Raw genomic sequence first — 10,097 nt, 5'->3', positions numbered from 1 at the left:
TTTCTGGGAATTGTAATTCTGGGAGAATTCAACTACAGTGCCGAAAACTCTTTGAGTGAAGGAATGTGCTTCAAATGCTCATTAGAGGTATAATGTGTACACAGCCAAAGCCTGCTCTAGTCCACAATTATATGCCACAATGAATTTGTTTTAAAGTAACACAGCATTTATTCTTTTGTAGATTGTGAGGGAAGGGGGAGGTTAATACTGCAGCAAATTAGCACAGCTACCGGTATTCCTCTGCAGTTAACCTGATCCATGAGCATAAACATGAGGAAATTCCCAGCTGATTTTTTTGTTTTGCTTTCGGGTGCTGGTGCTGGGCTGTTTCGGCTAGGACTTCCTTGTTTGCTAAGGCAATGACTCAGGAAGGTAGCTCTGCAGTAGTCAGCTTTTTAACTTTACATGGTTTGCTCACTTTTTATTTTCTTCTTGCATAATGGTTTTGCTTTCTTACTTTCTGTGTGGGTTTGATCAGCTTTGCTGATTAGAGCATGTAGATGTCAGCAGTATGGTTATCAGCAGCCCAGGATAACAGGAAAAACAAACTTGCTTCCTGAAGCAATGAGTAACTCTCCAAGAGCAATTTGCTCTGCTAAGGCTGAGGAGCTCAGGACTTAGAACTGCTTCACACAAGCAAGTAGTCTAGTAGGCATTACTTTTTTAAAGCCTTAGAGGAACCCCTGGAGCTCTACACTGATGAAAATATGAAAGTAAAAAACAACAACAAAGCAAAACAGAATACTGTAGTCATAGCAAGTGCCTTCTCCCTTTCCTGAGTTCATTCCATGTATTCTTTCTCGGGAGGCCTTTAATGAGATAAATGCACGAGTCACTGGCAACTAAGCAGCATGTGCATTTGCAGTCGAGACTGCTGACATTTGGCATTGGGGAAGTTTATCAGTATAGAGTTGGCAATGTAAAGCCCATGAGTCATATCTGGCCTTCTGAGACTCTCCCACAAAGCTTAGTGCTGCCACTGTGTGGTACGGTAATTCATCCCAGGCCTCTCAGTCAAAGGGGAAGAGGAGGGAAGACTAGTACTGTAGTATCATCCTGTGATCACTGATCATACTGTGAAGTGCTCTCTGCTCAGGACATATTTGGAGCTGTGTAATATCTTAAACACAGGAATACCGAAAGTCTTTTTTAGTAACAGAAACTGGCTTCATTTAGAACAGTCTCAACAAGCTATGTCTATACATGGGGTCCTCAAAAAACCCACTTTGGGCTCACTTAAGGCCTCCTGGCCCTCCTAATTCTTAATTTTAAAAACTTGAAATCTATTTATTTATTTAGTAGGAAGTGTTGCCAGCTTTCTTTTTCTTTTTCTGCTGTTTGGGGTCTTGTCCTTGTGTGTGTGTGTGTGTGTGTGTGTGTGTGTGTGTGTGTGTGTAGGGGTTCTGAGTTGCACCAGTTTTACTTCTATGGGATGGACATTTTGTGATGTCTGTGAGACATGTTTTAAGATTTCCAAACATATCCAGACCTCTGCTTTATTACTGGGCCTCTGCAGGAGCCCAGGTGGAACAAAACTAGAAACCTACATATCAGGAATTCTCCTAGTACACATTACAAGCTGTTTCCTGGAATACTTCCAGAAGTCAATTAAAGAAACAGGAACAGTGAAACACTGAGCTGGGTTGGGCTGACCTTAAACCTGTTATGTAAAGCATGTCTGTGTGCATGCAAGCATGTGTGGTTCCTCATACTGTCTGATACACTTACAGTACCACGGCCACAGACCGGCTCTGTGCTTGGAGTCTTCTACATAGACAAATTCAGCCTGCCACTTGTTTGCTGGAACTGTGTCAAAGAAACCACTTACAACTTATAATTTAAGTGCTAAAACTGGGATCTGCCCAAGTGTGCCTAGGCTGGAACCATACCCAGATTTTGAGCAACACCAGGAAGATTTGTATGCATGCCGCAAATAGAATGTGACTCTTTTTAAAGATAGACGTGGCCTTTTCATCGCACTGGCCGGCTTGCAGTTAAATGACAGCTTTTTTGTGTTTTGTCTCTGTGGAAATAACAACACAATCACGTGATAAAGGCTGCAACGTATTTTGTTCTTTCAGGTCTGAATGATGACCATTTCTCTTGTCTGTGGTCAGTAGCATTTATGGCACATCTGTCCAACCACGGTCTTGGAGCAGACACACCTTGCGGTCTAAGGTTTCTTAGTTTGGGCACTTTTATCTGAGGATCTTGCACAAACAAGCAGACATGACTTGACTGAAGGCTGGTTTGCCTGCTGAGATTATCTGAACTGTCCGGACACATAAGGGAAGTTGCAGTGGCTTAACTAATGGAGGAAATAATGAACAAATAAAATGGCAGACTAACAGGCTCACTAAATTTGAAAAGTTCCTATAGAATTCCCGCCCCCCAGCTTATAAAATTTATTACCTGCTCTTCACCATAAGGTCTCATAATGGGTTACAACAGTGTAATAATTCAAAATTAAATTAAAATCAGTGAAAACAATTTAGAATCAGAAGAATAGGGTGGGTCCTTAAAAAAAATCCTCAAGTATCAAAGGCCATGGGATGGAAAGTTATAAATATGGAATAAGGGTGTGCCAGATAACATCAGACCTCTGAAATGGGAAGATTAGGTGTAAGTACAGCGGGTGACACTGTGGGTTAAACCACAGAGCCTAGGGCTTGCTGATCAGAAGGTTGACGGTTCGAATCCCTGCGACGGGGTGAGCTCCACTTGCTTGGGCCCTCCCAGCTCCTGCCAACCTACCGTAGCAGTTCAAAAGCATGTCAAAGTGTAAGTTGGGAAGGTAAACGGTGTTTCCGTGTGCTGCTCTGGTTCGCCAGAAGCGGCTTTGTCATGCTGGCCACATGACTTGGGAGCTGTACGCTGGCTCCCTCAGCCAATAATGTGAGATGAGCGCCGCAACCCCAGAGTCAGTCATGACTGGACCTAATGGTCAGGGGTCCCTTTACCTTTACCTTTACTAGGTATCTACCTTCTGCCCTTGTCAGAACAACAAAAGCATGTATTCTGTATCTCAGTGAGCTCAAGCATCTGCTTTATATGCAGAATGTTGCAGGGACAATCCAGGCAGGGAGGGCAAGGAATCTCCCTTCTGAATCCTAGGAGATTCTCTGCTAGTCAGCATATAAAATAATAAACTATTTATTTCATTGAATTTATACACTGCTTGATTGTAAAAAAAAAACCCAAAACCCGCAAAGAGGTTTTAAAAAAGATAAAACAGTAAAATCAAGCAAGATTTACAACCTTACTTCAAAACCTACAAAAGTTAAAATGCTAAAGCAGATTAAAATTACCTCAACTTGTACCAAACAATTTCTACTCTTTTGACATTCAAAGCACAAACCAAACCAGTATCAGATATGCCTAAGCCATCATTATATTTGAACAGGAACAGCCTATTGCCGTTTTCCCATGTGCACACCGCTGGAAATGTTACGCAGGGGGCCTTATTCCTCTCATGAGAATATATCAAAGAAAAGGGTTGACAGTTTCTGTCACTGCTTGGTCTTTTGTTGTATGGAAATACAAGCCTCTGTTTCATCTTAGTTGCAAAATCCTGTATGGTACATCTTCTATTAAAAGGGGTTAAATTATCCATGCTTGCATCTGTTCAAATGCATCTGTTTTTGATTTCTCATGCAAGTTATGAAAACTTTTTCTAATGCAGACAACATTTGGAAATTAAATTATTTTACATAAGATTCAGAATTTCTACTACTGTAGAAATCTCTGTGAAGGGATGGTTATGTTTTAGTGTCTTGGCTAAGCCAGTTGTGCGGGCTTTGTAGTTTGGCTTTCAGCGGCTCGCTCAAGCTGTTGCCTAAAATCTAAGAGTGTGACTTTATTCACCAGCAGTTTAAGGAACAGAAAATCTCACTTCGTTGGCTGCCATTGCATGCCCATGTCACATGCTCTCTCTTCTCTACAGCATGCCCAGTGCAGAAAGTAGGTCATTAGAAAAGGGGAAATTCACCAAGTATGTCTGGAGATTTTGCAAACTTCAGAGAAAACACGTCGGAAATCATTGGCATACATTTCTGCACGTTCTTCTCTACGTGTTCCTAAGTTTTCTTGCCACATTATCACCATCCTGATGAAGACAAACAGCTGGACTAACATCAGGTATAACTCTGGCTTTCCTTCCTGCTTAATCATTTTATTATAGGAATCACATTGGTCAAATTGAAAACACATATTTATTATTTCAAAACAAGTTTAAGTTTTCCCTGCCACCTCTGCAAACCTTCTCCATCCATTTGTCTCCTCCAAAAGGAACATTTTTCCTGCTCTTTCACTTAGGGTGTAGCCACACCAGAGTGAATAGAGGATTTGCACTAATCTGTTTCCTCACTAATGTAGGGGCATCTACACAACACCCTCCCCATCCCAGTGTTGTCACAGACCTTTCACACTTTTAAATTGGGTTTTTATGATCCTTGGAAAGTCTAAAGCAGCAAAGATGGAAAACCCCTGCATTTGAAACTCCTCCCCAGAATAAGATCAGGTCCTTGTACAAATGGATATCATTTCTAGTTAGGTGGGAGAGAGCAGAACCTGCTCAGGAAATTTCGCTGCCTGAAGCGGATCCCAAATGGGGCATCCTTCCCCAGCCCTACCATGCCAAAGTCAACACTTTAACAAAGTCTTTTGTTACCACTCCTACTTTTGTGTACCTTCTGCCATTTATGGAGCTGTTGCCTGAAGGAGATGGCTTCTCTCTGCTGCATAATAGAGCCACTCCTGTAGAACAGTGATGGCCAAACTCAGCTGAAACCAGCTGTTTCGGGACTACAACTCCCATCATCCCTAGCTAATAGAACCAGTGGTCAGGGATGACGGGAATTGTAGTCCCAAAACAGCTGGAGGGCCAAGTTTGGCCATCACTGCTGTGGAAGAAAATCACCTAGTATCCATCTAAGGGCTTCTGGGAAAAATGATGGCTAGGAATTGCATTGATTATTGCATTCAGCTGAACTTCTGTGACTGACCTTACGAGTTCAGTCATTTGGTAAAAATGTAAACTACCAAGTATTCAAGAACAAGTTGGCTAGGAATCAGCAGGAGACCATGCAGCTGCACAAACATATAACTATTGCTCCTTAGATATTTAAGAAGTCCACTGCAATTCTGCCACCAGTCTTGAATGTGGATATGATGTCAGGTTGAAGAAGAAAACATGGAAACAGTACTTTTTTCTCTGCTGTCCTCCTCTCCGATATTATTTTCTAAGCAATGTGTTAACATTGATTTCTTGGATTAATTCAGTTCTAAGAGTAATTTTTATATACAGTGGACGCTCGGGTTGTGAACGTGATCCGTGCTGGAGGCATGTTCGCAACCCACAGCCCCACGTCTGCGCATGCGTGGGTTGCGATTCGGGGCTTCTGCGCATGCGCAAAGCACGATTTAGTGCTTCTGTGCATGCGCAAGCACCGAAACCCAGAAATAACCCGTTTGGGTACTTCCGGGTTTGGCACGGGATGCAACCTGAAAAGACGCAACCTGAAGCGCCTGTAACCTGAGGTATGACTGTATATTAAATATCTCTTCTTATTTGTACTTCTCCATTCAGAGAAAATATACATCTTAAAGCATTCCTGCTGTATTTCACCCAGCAGAATATTTTTTTTTTGCAGCTAAATGTGATACTATTATGCCTACCAAGAAACTAGTTTTTGATAGGTTTTGAACTACCACATAACCTTTTGAACTACCACATTAACCTTTTCAAATGTTGCCCAGAGATGCATTTGCACACCCAACTGGTCTAATGCCACAGGATGCCCAGAAAACAGCTTGGAGGGGGGCACTTGCAAAATTTCTAAATGTATTTTAAAAGCCAGCTTCTCAAATATTATGAACATGTATTGACTGGTGTCTTAAAATTTCTTTAAAATGACTTATTACATGGAAAGAAAGCAATGGACATGCTGCTATTCTGCTACCAACAATATGTGACAGAAATTGAATTCACTTTGACTCTAGAAAGGTCTTCTTCAGTGGTACATTTAAATTACTCATGAATTGTCACAATAAGAGAAACAACCCTTTTTAGGGAAGTTTTTAATGTTTGATGTTTTATCGAGTTTTTAATATTCTGTTGGGAGCTGCCCAGAGTGACTGGGGAAAGTTGCAGTGATTTTGCCTAAAAGTAAAATAAAATAAAATGGATGTTATATGGAACAGATAACCATTCCACTCATAAAAAGTAACAATAGTAATGTAATATGTCCACTCTCTCACTCTCTCATATCTATATCTATATCTCAACAGGTCTCTGAAACAGCGCAACAAGGTTGCCTGCCTAATGTTAACAGGCAGGCATTTCAGAATCACATCATACCCCCTCATAAGCTCAAGAGATCTGCTTGGATCAAGGAGATATATGGCAATTAACAACAGAGACGACAGCTATCAATATTCAAATTAAAGTAGAAAGGTTGGGCAGACATTAGTGAAATCCACAAACTCTGCCCCTGCCTCCTTCCAAATCATGTCACTTTGCTGTAGGTGTGCAAAACAGAAGCAAGGGGGAAGTCGCAGAAGGTAAGGGGGGAGTGGCCTCCCTCTGACCTCTTGTAATTCAAGCACAGATATACCAAAGCAGAGGTGGTGACCTCCAGCTGTTTTGGACTCCCAACTCCCATCAGCTCCCAGCCAGTATACTGGTCTATGGCCAGGAATTATGGGAGTTCTGCTTCAATGGTGTCTGGCTGGTTCCCCATCCCTATGTTTGAAACATAAAGAAGGATGAGAGTGAAACAGTATCAACTTTAATATCTAGAGCCACTTTTCACTGAATGTGTTGCATTTAAATGTATCAGCAGGAGAACATTGTTACCATTATATATTGGTGTAATTACAAATGATCGCAGTTTTGAGGAAAATGAGAAAGTATGTTTCCTGTGGTTTCAGAGGTTTAAGAGAATAATGCCTCTAGCCACGATCCAAAGCATTTTCATTTACTTTAATAGGATTGTGCTGGCAGTGCTTTAAAATGACAACTAGTTCTCTCCCCATTTAACATAGAGTTTCTTCTTATTAATATATTAAAAAGTTTGATTTCCCTTATGTTCAGCATTATTACCCCGCAATTCCTTTAAACTGTTAGAATCTTTATATCATATGGAATCTGAATTATGTAACTGTACTCAAACTGTACAGATATGGTGTCATTTTATTAAGGGGCGGGGGGGGGGGACAGAGTCTTCTGGCACTTTAAAGTCTAAGAAATTTATCATGATATAACCTTTGGGGGCCTCTTGGTCCACAAAAGCTTACGTCATAAGAAATTTGTTAGACTTCAACACTACTTTTCTTTGCTGCAACAGACAAATATGCCTTCCTTTCTGGAAAGTCTAATTGGGGAAGAAATTCTAACTGGGGACACTGTAGAAGGAAGATCACGTGTAAATATCAGTTTGTACCCACAGCATCAAAATGTTATACTGTAGTATACTTGGTCTTTAGACAAGTGACTTCTTTCAACCGCATTTAAGAAAACAAAAGGAGACATACCTGAGGGATATTTTTTGGTAAGTAATTATGCACAAGGCACGACACCCAGTTTTCCATGCCCCTCCCCCTTGTTTCAACTCTGTGCCATCTTCAATATGTTACAGAGGGTCCCCAACTGGAGGAGGAGCTTTTCAGGGAGCACAATGAACTGCAGTATGTAGCAGGAAGCAAATATCAGATTTCATGGAAGTGGTTTCCACCTGCACAACACCAGCATTGGACATAACCCATTCTTAGGACAAGTGATAAAAATGGCAACTTTTGTTAGCATACAATTTCAATCTATGTCCTATTAGCATAAATAAGGTAAAGGTAAAGGGACCCCTGACCATTAGGTCCAGTCGTGACCGACTCTGGGGTTGCGCGCTCATCTTGCATTTTGACGTGCTTTCGAACTGCTAGGTTGGCAGGAATAAATTAGCATAAATAGTTTCCAGTTAATTTTTTTCCTGGATGCATGTAGAATTCACTGTGTCCCCCTCCTGTTTTCGTGGGAGCATTTCTCATGTCACTTAATCATTTCATTACGCAGCTTCTTGAAATGAACTGCAGCGCTCTTCGAAAGACAAACACTCTTGTTCCCTAGAAAATGACAAACAGGAGGTGAACAACTCCTGGTATTTACTTGGGACAATTAGTCCCGACACCCACATTGATCACAACGCTAGCTGTCACCAACCACCCCAGTCTGGAACCTATACAGAAAATTAATAAACAAGTGCAAAACTGGCTAGATTCACATCTTGAATGAGTTTCCTTTAAGCCTACTTTGCAGCGTTCAGGGGAGAGACCATCCAAAGTGGGGGCCCAGCCAGGGAAAAGACCCTTGAATGCTCACTAGATCATGGAACAGACAGTGAGCAGCATACATCCTACACCCCCAACCCTGGTCTTAAAGACGCGTTGGCTGATAATGGAGGTGTTCCTGCAAATATTTGAGCAACTATTTAGGGCCTCGTGCAACATTACCAATACCTTGAACTGGGCCCAGTAGCACACAGGGCCAATACAGTGTTTTTAGATTTGGTGTTAGCATGATGATCTCACCTTGCTGCCACAGGTAATAACGGACAGTCACATTTTGCACTAGCTGTAGATTCTGGATTGTATTCAAGGGAAGCCCAAAGGAAAGCTCGTTGCAATAATCGCTGACAATTTCATTTCCCAGAAGGCGGAAGAAGCCACAAGGGGATCATCTATCTTGGACCTGGTCCTCACCAACGAGGAGGAGCTGGTCAACAAAGTGGAAGTAATGTGAACCTTGGGAGGAAGTGATCCTGCCCTCTTGGCTTCATGATACGGAGGCAAGAGAAAGCTGAGTGTAGTCAGACATGCACTCTGAACTTTAAGAAGGCTCATTTCAAAAAGCTTAAGGAACTGCAGGGTGAGACCCCATGGTCATAAATGCTCAAAGAGATGGGTGGGAATTTATTAAAGGTGAAATATTGAAGGCACAAAGGCAGACAATTCCAACAAGAAAGAAAAGTGGGAGGCATCTAAAGAAACTAGTGTGGCTGCATAAGGAGCTTACAGATGAGCTGAGATTCAAGAAGGGCAGGTATAAGGTTTGTAACTTGAACTTTAATGAATATTATTACACACAACAGCACAAAACCCAGCATATAAACAAAATGTGGCATATCCAGCGGACTTTGTTCAGTAAGCTAAAAACAAACCTTGGCTACAGATTGTGGCTTGTTTGGAGTGAAACAAATTTGAATCCCAGGTCCAAGGGAAACAGTAAGGCAAGGATTATGGTTTGTTTATTCCCGGACCTAGAGGGAATAAATATAAAGCTATCATGGCTAGTAGTCATTAATAGCTTTAACCTCCATTAATATGTCTTAGCTCCTTTTAAAGCCATCCAAGTTGGTGACTTTACAACTAGCCAATAAAAGACTTCAGTGTTATTATCCCTATTCAGCAGATGAGTCAGAAAGGTTAAGGACCAAAGACCAGCTCTGATCATGCTGATGGTTTTGTACATAGACAAGGAAATGGTACGTGAATGGGATCACACCCGCATACCCCACTTGCAGGTAAACTTGTGCATGGAGACTGTGCAGAATAACTAGTGAAGAGCTGAAGGGCAGTGCCTCCTCCTGCAATCCCGCCTTGCCCCACACACATTCAGTGTGCTCAGTTGGTCATTGTTGTCATTGTGAGCAGGGCTGTACTGTCTCACTGTACTGTTAAGATATATCTGATCCCACTGATGACAAAAGCGAGTCATGCTCACATTAGTCAAGACATAATATAGGAGTCCGTTTATTTGCAAAACAAACAAAATGTAAATTCAAAAAGATCCTATGATGTTCTCAAAATAGAAAACGTCACTCCACATGTCAGTTCTGAATCTACTGATGACTGCTCAGTGTGGGCATTGCCACCCACACTAATCATGCATGTTTATTCTCGACAGTTGGGACAATCATTCTCATGGGAGGCAAACCCACACAGCTACATGCTGAGATATTGTTTTGCATGGTGGTCATGTTAAGAGAAAACATTTTCTTTGCTGTTAAGCTTGTTAAGTCAAAGGAACAGAAGCAGCGAAACTATGG

General features: G+C 41.6%; 1 long non-coding RNA gene across 1 annotated transcript; it reads left to right on the top strand.

Moving 5' to 3' along the window:
• Positions 1–3,263: 3,263 nt before the first annotated feature.
• On the top strand, positions 3,264–7,796 carry LOC148686917 (uncharacterized). The gene is made up of 3 exons (XR_015948588.1): positions 3,264–4,137; positions 6,289–6,561; positions 7,347–7,796. It is a non-coding gene; the product is annotated as an uncharacterized LOC148686917 (long non-coding RNA).
• The last annotated feature ends 2,301 nt before the right edge of the window (positions 7,797–10,097 follow it).

This window comes from Zootoca vivipara, chromosome 2, assembly GCF_965207765.1.
Source record: "Zootoca vivipara chromosome 2, rZooViv2.hap1.1, whole genome shotgun sequence".
NCBI lineage: Eukaryota > Metazoa > Chordata > Lepidosauria > Squamata > Lacertidae > Zootoca > Zootoca vivipara.
Note: the sequence above shows the minus strand (reverse complement) of the source record. Positions and strands in the feature narration are given on the sequence as shown.